A 7,726-nucleotide genomic window follows, 5' to 3' on the forward strand; every position below is an offset into this window, starting at 1 on the left:
ACACTGGGTACTGTATAAAGCACAGGGATCCCAAATCCAATACGATATGGTCCCTACCCACAAGGAATCTTAGCCTTGAAGAGCAGAGCTCCTGGAAGGGATGGGGCCATGGCCTGGGCACCTGGGAGTTGAGGCTGCAAGGCTGCATGGGAGCCGGGAACCAGACGGTGAATGAATGTGCTCCAAGCTTTTACTCCAGGGACAGTGAAAGCCATTTTAAGAGTTTGACTTTTTAATTTCTTTTAAAATTTACACAAGTCATTGGATTGTTAATTAATAAGTCAACTCAACAAGTATTTCTAAGTGCCAAGCCCTAAGTGGTTGTGGGGACATGGTGGTGACCAAGATGGATATGGGTCTCTGCCCTCACAAAATTTGTATTCTGGTTGCAAAGAGAATGAATGAATGAATGAAAACCCACGTTTGAAATAAACATAAGAAATCAGCTATGAACTGCGATGATGGCATGCCATACAGAAAATAAACAGGGTCCTGGGGTGAAGAGAAACAAGGGTGAAACCATCAGAGGTGTGTCAAGAAAGAAGAATCTCTCCTTTCAGCCCCCACCTTCGCCCCTCCCTCCATGGTCCATATCCTTTCACATCTTTATTCTAAACAAGTGTCCGAAAATATATATGGCTGCTTAACTTTTACAAATATAAGTTTATGATGCACGTTACTTTGTGACCTGCTTTTTTATAAACTCAGCAATACATGTGGATACCTTTCCATGACAACCCATGTAGATCTGCAGAGTACTCTGAAACTGCTGCATAGTGTTGTTGTCTCACGTGCATGCACTTTGGTTCTGTCTCTACTGCCTGCCATTCAGGTTGTTTTAGGGTTTTTTTTCTGTTAAAAAGAGTGCTTTTTAAAGTTTTTAAAATTTTATTTTAATTGCTGTTCAAGTGCAATTTTTGCTTTAATAAACATTCTTATGCTGATACCCTTTTACATATTGGTGGGGTTTGTTTCTTTCTGGTTGGGAAGAGTCCCAGCTGGGATAGCTGGCCCTGCAGTTTAATTCCTTTCTAAATTTTGGTACATGCTGGCTGACGGCTCTTTATAAAGATTGTGGCTACATGCCCTCTCAGCCCTAGATGGTCTCAATTTCCTTAATTTTTGTCAGCATTAGAGGTGAAGAAATAGAATCTCATTATCCTTTTGGCTTGTGTTTACTTGACACCAGAAGCTCATGAGTCTTTTGATAGTTTTATTGATCATTTCATTTTCTTTTTTTTTGAAAGATTTTATTATTTTTATTTTTATGAAGTATTAAGATAATTAACAATTAAAGCATACACTTCATGTTTAAAGATTTTTCAAATTTGGTGACACATTTATTTTCTTTCTTTTTTTATTATTTTTTTAATCATTGTTCAAATACAGTTTTCTCTCATTTCATTTTCTAATAGATGGATTGCTTGCTTATAGCCTTTGCCCAGTTTTATCTCTTGTATTGTTTGTCTTCTCATCAATAGATGCACACTCTTTGTTTATTAGGGGAATTAACTCTTTCTCATATGTGCTGCACATATTTGCACCATTTTATATTTTGCCTTTTTAACTTTGTTTCTGGCATAATCGAAGGGTTCGAAGCAGGGGGGTGACCAGACTGTATTGCATTCAGAAAGCTCATTCCTCCAGCACAGGGAGGCCCGGAGGGAAGACACAAGACTGGCAGCAGGGCGACCCCTGACAATTGGCCAGTGATTACATGGCTCCGGGAAACTGATGGTGAGGGACTGAGTCAAGTCAGTAGCTGTGGGGAAGGACAGGTCAAATAGATTTGAGGCAATAAAAGAACAAAACGTATGTGAAACTCTGCCTCATTGGCTGGTGTGGCAGGGGAAATTGAGGTTCATGTTCAGGTGTTGGAGGTGGGTGTGTGGGAAGGTATTGGTGGCATTTACTGAGAGGACTTGGGGCCTATGTGAGAGTAGAGGTATCGACTCTGGATTCAGATAAAAGTTTGGGGTGTCTAAGGGATGTCCAGGTGGAGAGATGGACCTGGGGTTTTGCCTACAGGAGAATGGTCTGCGTTGAGGAGCAGGTGACATGATTTGGCTGCATGGTGATTTGGCTGATGGTGACTGAGTATAGACATGGGAGTGAAGGGAGATGCTCTGAGTGAATGAGGGCTTTGCAGTGCATAGAGATCTGAGGAGGAAGCTCGTGGAACATTTCACATTTGAAAGGTTTGTGGAGAAAAAGAGCTGGTAATGAAAGCTTTGTTCACCCTGAGGCTCCAGAAGCCAGTCTGCACATATCAGGGACAGAGGGGCCCTCTGGGGCTGCTTCTTGCCCTTGGTGGGGGTGTCTCCAGTCTGAGAAGAGGGTTCTAATGGTAGTCACACTTCCTCCTTTTGCATACAATTCTCTGCCTTCTCCCCTTCCCAGAGGGCAACCAAGGCAGAATCCCACGCAGAGATCGTCACGCATTCTCCCACGGAAGGATGCAGGCTTGCACTCTCACTGCAGCCACTTCTTTGCTCCCGCCTGGCTTCCAGCCGGGAAAACAACACATCCTGCCTCATCCCACTTCCTTCACATTCTCCAGAGTCTCAGGTCTCTCTCTGACCTCTGCTGCAGAATTCAGTTTACCATCTCAGTGAAAGGTGGTAGAATCTTTCACTAGCTCACTACAGCTTAATTTATGCCAAGGAAGTGAAATGAAGTCTCCTTAACAAAGTTCCAGTGAATGAGCTCACTCCACATTTGGTTTTTGACTTAAAAGACCACTCTGAGATCTGGCTTGTCCTCCAAATACCAGAAAACTGGCTCCTACCCATGTGGAAATATTTGTTGTGTAAACTAGATTCATCCGCAGCAATTTAAAAATTACTTATACCCAATTCTTGTCCAATGAGATTAAAGGAGTTCCAGGTAACACAGAGAGAGAAAACTTGGGTGTTCGTCTCAGTTGATAGTGACATGGTTTACAGAAGGACTTGTGAATGTAGACATGATCTAAGAAGCCAGCATTTATGGAAGAACACCACACACTATGTAAAACACCTGGTCCCTTAAACAGGAACCTGATACTTTCTCATTTATCCAAATGTGCCTTGGCGATTAACTCATAGTCTCTGGCTCAGTGGCTATTTGTCTCTTCACTTTGATGCATTGTAAGTTTGGCAAAAATCTAGGGCCATCCATAGTTTAAAACTGCTATGGCAAATGAGTCATAACCATTGAATGTTATGGTTGGCAGGGGCTTTAAAGGATATCTAGGCCCACCCCCTCATTTTTCAGATGAGGAAACAGAGTAAAAACTTGTCCACGATCACGTGGTTAGCTGACATAACTGTATTTCTCCTGGGGTTTCTCTATCTGAGTTCTGGGGAATTAGTATACTGCCAAGGTCTAAGTCAGCAGTAAATAGGTAGGGGATGCTTTTGATTCCTGTTCTCCACCTGCCCCTCCCTACCTGCAATGCCTTCAGATAAACTCGCAAGTAAAATCCTTGCCCTTAGACAGGGCCTCGGCCCTTCCCTCCGGGCAGATGCCGACTTCCAGGAAAGCTCCTCCTTTCTAGAAATTTTGGAAATTTTGGAGCCACTGATGACTTTTACCAAAACATTTGAATGATGAATCTGACAACAATATGAGAATAAGGAATGAAGAGAAATACTATAAAAAATGCTGACAGCTATTATGATATACCAGGTATTCAATAATAAAAAAGGGCCTTGGAACACAGAGCTATCTATAGTTTATTTCCTCTCTTCAACTCTTTTTTTTTTTTTAAATATCTGGCTCCAGTGACATCTGTAGTGTATTTAACACTTGTAAGGGATCATTGAAAAAAAAAAGCTCCCTGCTCTATACTGAACTGGTTAATGAACTGAATAATAATAATGGTTAGAAAATAAATATAGTAAAAATATTATTTTCTTCATCCTGGCAAAAAATAAAATTAACATTATAGTTCCAGAAAGAAAAAAGTAATCAATTAATATTTTTAACTTCTTGGGAAGTTTAATTTTTTGGGAAAAGGGAACATTCTTCTATTTATTGTTCTACAGTTGTAATGAATGATATTACAGTTTCTTTTTGGAGCATTAATATCTGTAAATTTGTCAAGGACAAATCTGTCTTCTTTGTATATATAATTCAATAGGTAGTATAGCCAGATTTGCCAACCTATCTTCAATCAATCTTAGTGGAAAAATACTTTTTATTAATTTCAAATTGTTTTCATATGAGCAACAGGTATGCAAATATGAAAAAATCTCACATGTAAAGATGTTTGGTAGAAATTTATAAATATCCCAATCCCCATATCCCAGAAATTGCAATAATATTCATTTTTTTCCAGGCACATTTCTAGTGGCTTTGAAATATTTTTCAGTAGAAATATTTTCACTAAAGTATCTTTACTAGAAAATTCATGAGAAATCTGTATTATTTCTGGTAAGTACTTCCAAAGTTTTAATTCTTTCACAAAACTCATTTTAAAATGGCTGAATGACAGAGGACACTGACAGTTTTGGATCCTTGGTCGTACAGTAAGTGTCCAGCTCTTGCTGACAACGAGGGATTCAGATCTTACAGTTTACTTGAATCTGGCAGCGTAAGACCAGCATATTTTTCTTTCTTTTGGCAATGTTCAAAATTAAATTCTTTTTCATAGGCAATGCTCGTTTCCTTATATTTTATTGTTGCCTAGTTATGGATTATACAACCTGTGTAAGCTGATTTAGAGGGTCAGGGCTAAAGCTTGATGCCTCACAACAGGCTGTTCAAAGCTGACTCTGGTAGTTCACAAATACTTTTTGCTGGGTAATCTCATCTAAAGCTTCACACCCAGAAAACAAAACAAAACAAAACAAAACCAGATAACAGAAAAGAGAGTAAAATTGGAGCTGATCCTCTTGTGGCCTCTTTTCTTTCGGGGCTCTGCGGTGGGCGCAGCGTCACCTGCTCCGGGAACCCTTCTCACTGCAGCGGCTGACATTCCGCGGCGGCGTTTCCCAACAGGGCAGTGACACTGCAGTGAGCGCCTTTTTTCCCCAACAGTTTCAAAATGGTAAAATCTTTAAGTAGTCACACAGAATGGCATTCCAAAGGTAAGTATTTCAAATTCAATTGTTTTGCCTTTGTAATCACTGTGCTGTCATTGTTTATTTTGAGTTTGTTGCATAAATACATAAATATGTAGTGCCAGAGCGTCGGTGGGTTGAATTTTGCCCAAAGCGAGTGTGAGAGATTCTGAACTATCACCACCTTACTCTCAAAACAAATGAGTGTAGCTGAGTGTATGTGCTTTGAAGGCTGATTAGACAGCTAGGTGTTTTCTGAATTGACTTCATGCATAGTATAATATTTATTAAAGGATAACTGATAAAAATGCTACTTTGAGTCTTGCTAATATGTTAATGTTAAAATCAACAGAAACTATAGTAGTCGTTTAGAACTTAGGCCAACTAAAGATTTTGGGGGGAAACAGTAGCTTCTTAGTCACATTATTTAGAATTCTCAGCACATGGTGATAATAAAAAAACAAATTTTGTAGCCAGTTTTATTATTGCCTTTAAATTCTTTACAGAAAAAGTGCCCATAGGTAGAGTACACTCACTTCTCTGCCCTTCACATGCCGTTGCTGGTCTCCTTCCGATTCTAACTGTGGACGTGACCTGCGTGTCTGGCTGCTTCTGTCCATCCATTTCCTTCCTTGCCTTGCTCTCCACAAATTAGGTTTATTCCATTTCTTTGGCTTCCATGGGGAAATGCTGGGAAAGGAGAAAGAAGATCAAGTTGTCATGCTATACAAAGCTATCACTTTACACCACCTTTACCTCCGTAACAACTAAAGAAGGTACGAGGACTGAATCAACACAAATCGATGATTTAGAACAGGGGAGTCAAACGCATTTTCACAGGGGGCCACAGTGAGAGCGCGGTGCTGCCTCTGGGCCAGATAAAAACAAGGTGGAGGGCTGGATTCAGCCCACAGGCCTTGTGTTTGCCACCTGTGATTTAGAACCACATCCAGCACATAAAAATACTCACTAAATGCTTGCCAGTACTTGAAGGTAATCAGAATGAGAGGCAAGCCATCTGGTTATGGCACCTCCTTGGATGGTAGCACTATTAAACTCAGATGCTTCCTTATGCTGTCTATTCAGATGGCTCTTCTGAGTGTTAGAAGATTGAGTCTTCAGCAGAAGTACTATCTCTGCTACATTTAAGGAATCACAGCATTCTGTATGTGAATGTTTTGGAAAAGACTCAACGTAGACCCTCACACTGGACATTCTCATCCTGGAGGCAGTGTCATCTTTGGAGCAGGGTTCCTGGTCACTAAGTCTTCCCTTTGGGAACCATCATCACCAACACACAGTGCAAAGCCCAGCCTGAAAATGGGGCCCCATGTGTTTCTTTCAACTTGGCCCTGGCAGATGGGCATGCCCATCCAGAAAAATTTCTTAATGGGCATAGGGGCTATTTGCTAATTAAAAAAAATTTGAGGTATAATTTATATACAAAGAGAGAGCTTAGATGTTAAGTGTTTATTTGTATGAATTTGAAAATTCTATACATTCTTCTATCTACCACCCAAAGCAAGATATTGAATATTTCCATCATGTCAGAAAGTTCCCTCATTATCTGTTCATTTTAAAACTTGGATCCAGGTATCCAGTCCTCGGCTACTGTACAAGGGGTCTAGGGCGGAAGAGAGATGGCGGAGCTGGCCTGGCAGGAGGTGCAGTGTAGTGAGTCTGTTTCTTGGCTCACAGAAGAACACCAAAGTCTCCCTGATAGATGGACTCGTGGAGGGCTCTTGTAATAAAGGGGAAGGATTTATTCACCAAAAAGAAAATGCAACTGAACTGAAAAGATTAAGAAGTAAAGAATGTTAATCAGGTGCAGTATTTTTACTGGTGTTGAAGCAAGATTCTCACAGTCTCCTGCCAGAGCAGGTAGTTGGATCTCTGAGTTATCCAGATTACACAAAGCAAAACAAAAAAAGAACATATAAATATCACTCCTTCTTTATTTCTGACTTATACCTACAGCCCTAGACCTAAGTTCTAGAAGGCAAATATTTGGTGTCTGCCAATGGACCAAAGGAGCAGAACCAGCTTTTGAGCACACTTGATACCCACAGTAACGCATGATCTTCAAACATTTATAATCCACACTGCTTATGTTAAATCCCTGTTGCCAAAGTAATTAATGAAATACTGATTTAAAGGAAAACCCTTGAAAACCATGCTGCTTGCCATGTATCAGTGAGCTTCAGCTCAGCACCTTCTCTTTTCATGTCTTTAAAAAAGTACGTTGATGCTATGCAGCTGTGGAATTGTGTAATCTGCATTTGTCTAACCTTTGTTACTTGAGTCTGAACTAAGAGAATGTTCTATTTTGCCAAAAATTCTCAACTAGCTTCAATGCAATGAAATAACACTACATTATTAACACCTTATGTGCTATGAGAAACTTGATGTTCAGCAGCCCAGAGGTTAAGCTTACAGTTCTGGAGTCTTCTGTGTGAGTGTGTGTGTGTGTATGTGTGTGTGTGTGTGTGTGTGTGTGCAGGCGTTGTTTATTTCCAAGGGTGTGTTCACTTGAGAATGAGGCAATCACTCTAGATTTACACAGAGCTTTTTAGGAGAGTAGTCAGTGTAAACAGGTTAGGTTACACCTCTGGTTTACTGGCAGCTTCATTAAATCATTAACTGGAGGAAAATCTGACCGGGTAAATTATAGCGAAGTAAAA

Source organism: Phyllostomus hastatus, unplaced genomic scaffold (genome assembly GCF_019186645.2).
Source record: "Phyllostomus hastatus isolate PE091 unplaced genomic scaffold, TTU_PhHast_1.1 phas_scaffold_21, whole genome shotgun sequence".
Classification (NCBI taxonomy): domain Eukaryota; kingdom Metazoa; phylum Chordata; class Mammalia; order Chiroptera; family Phyllostomidae; genus Phyllostomus; species Phyllostomus hastatus.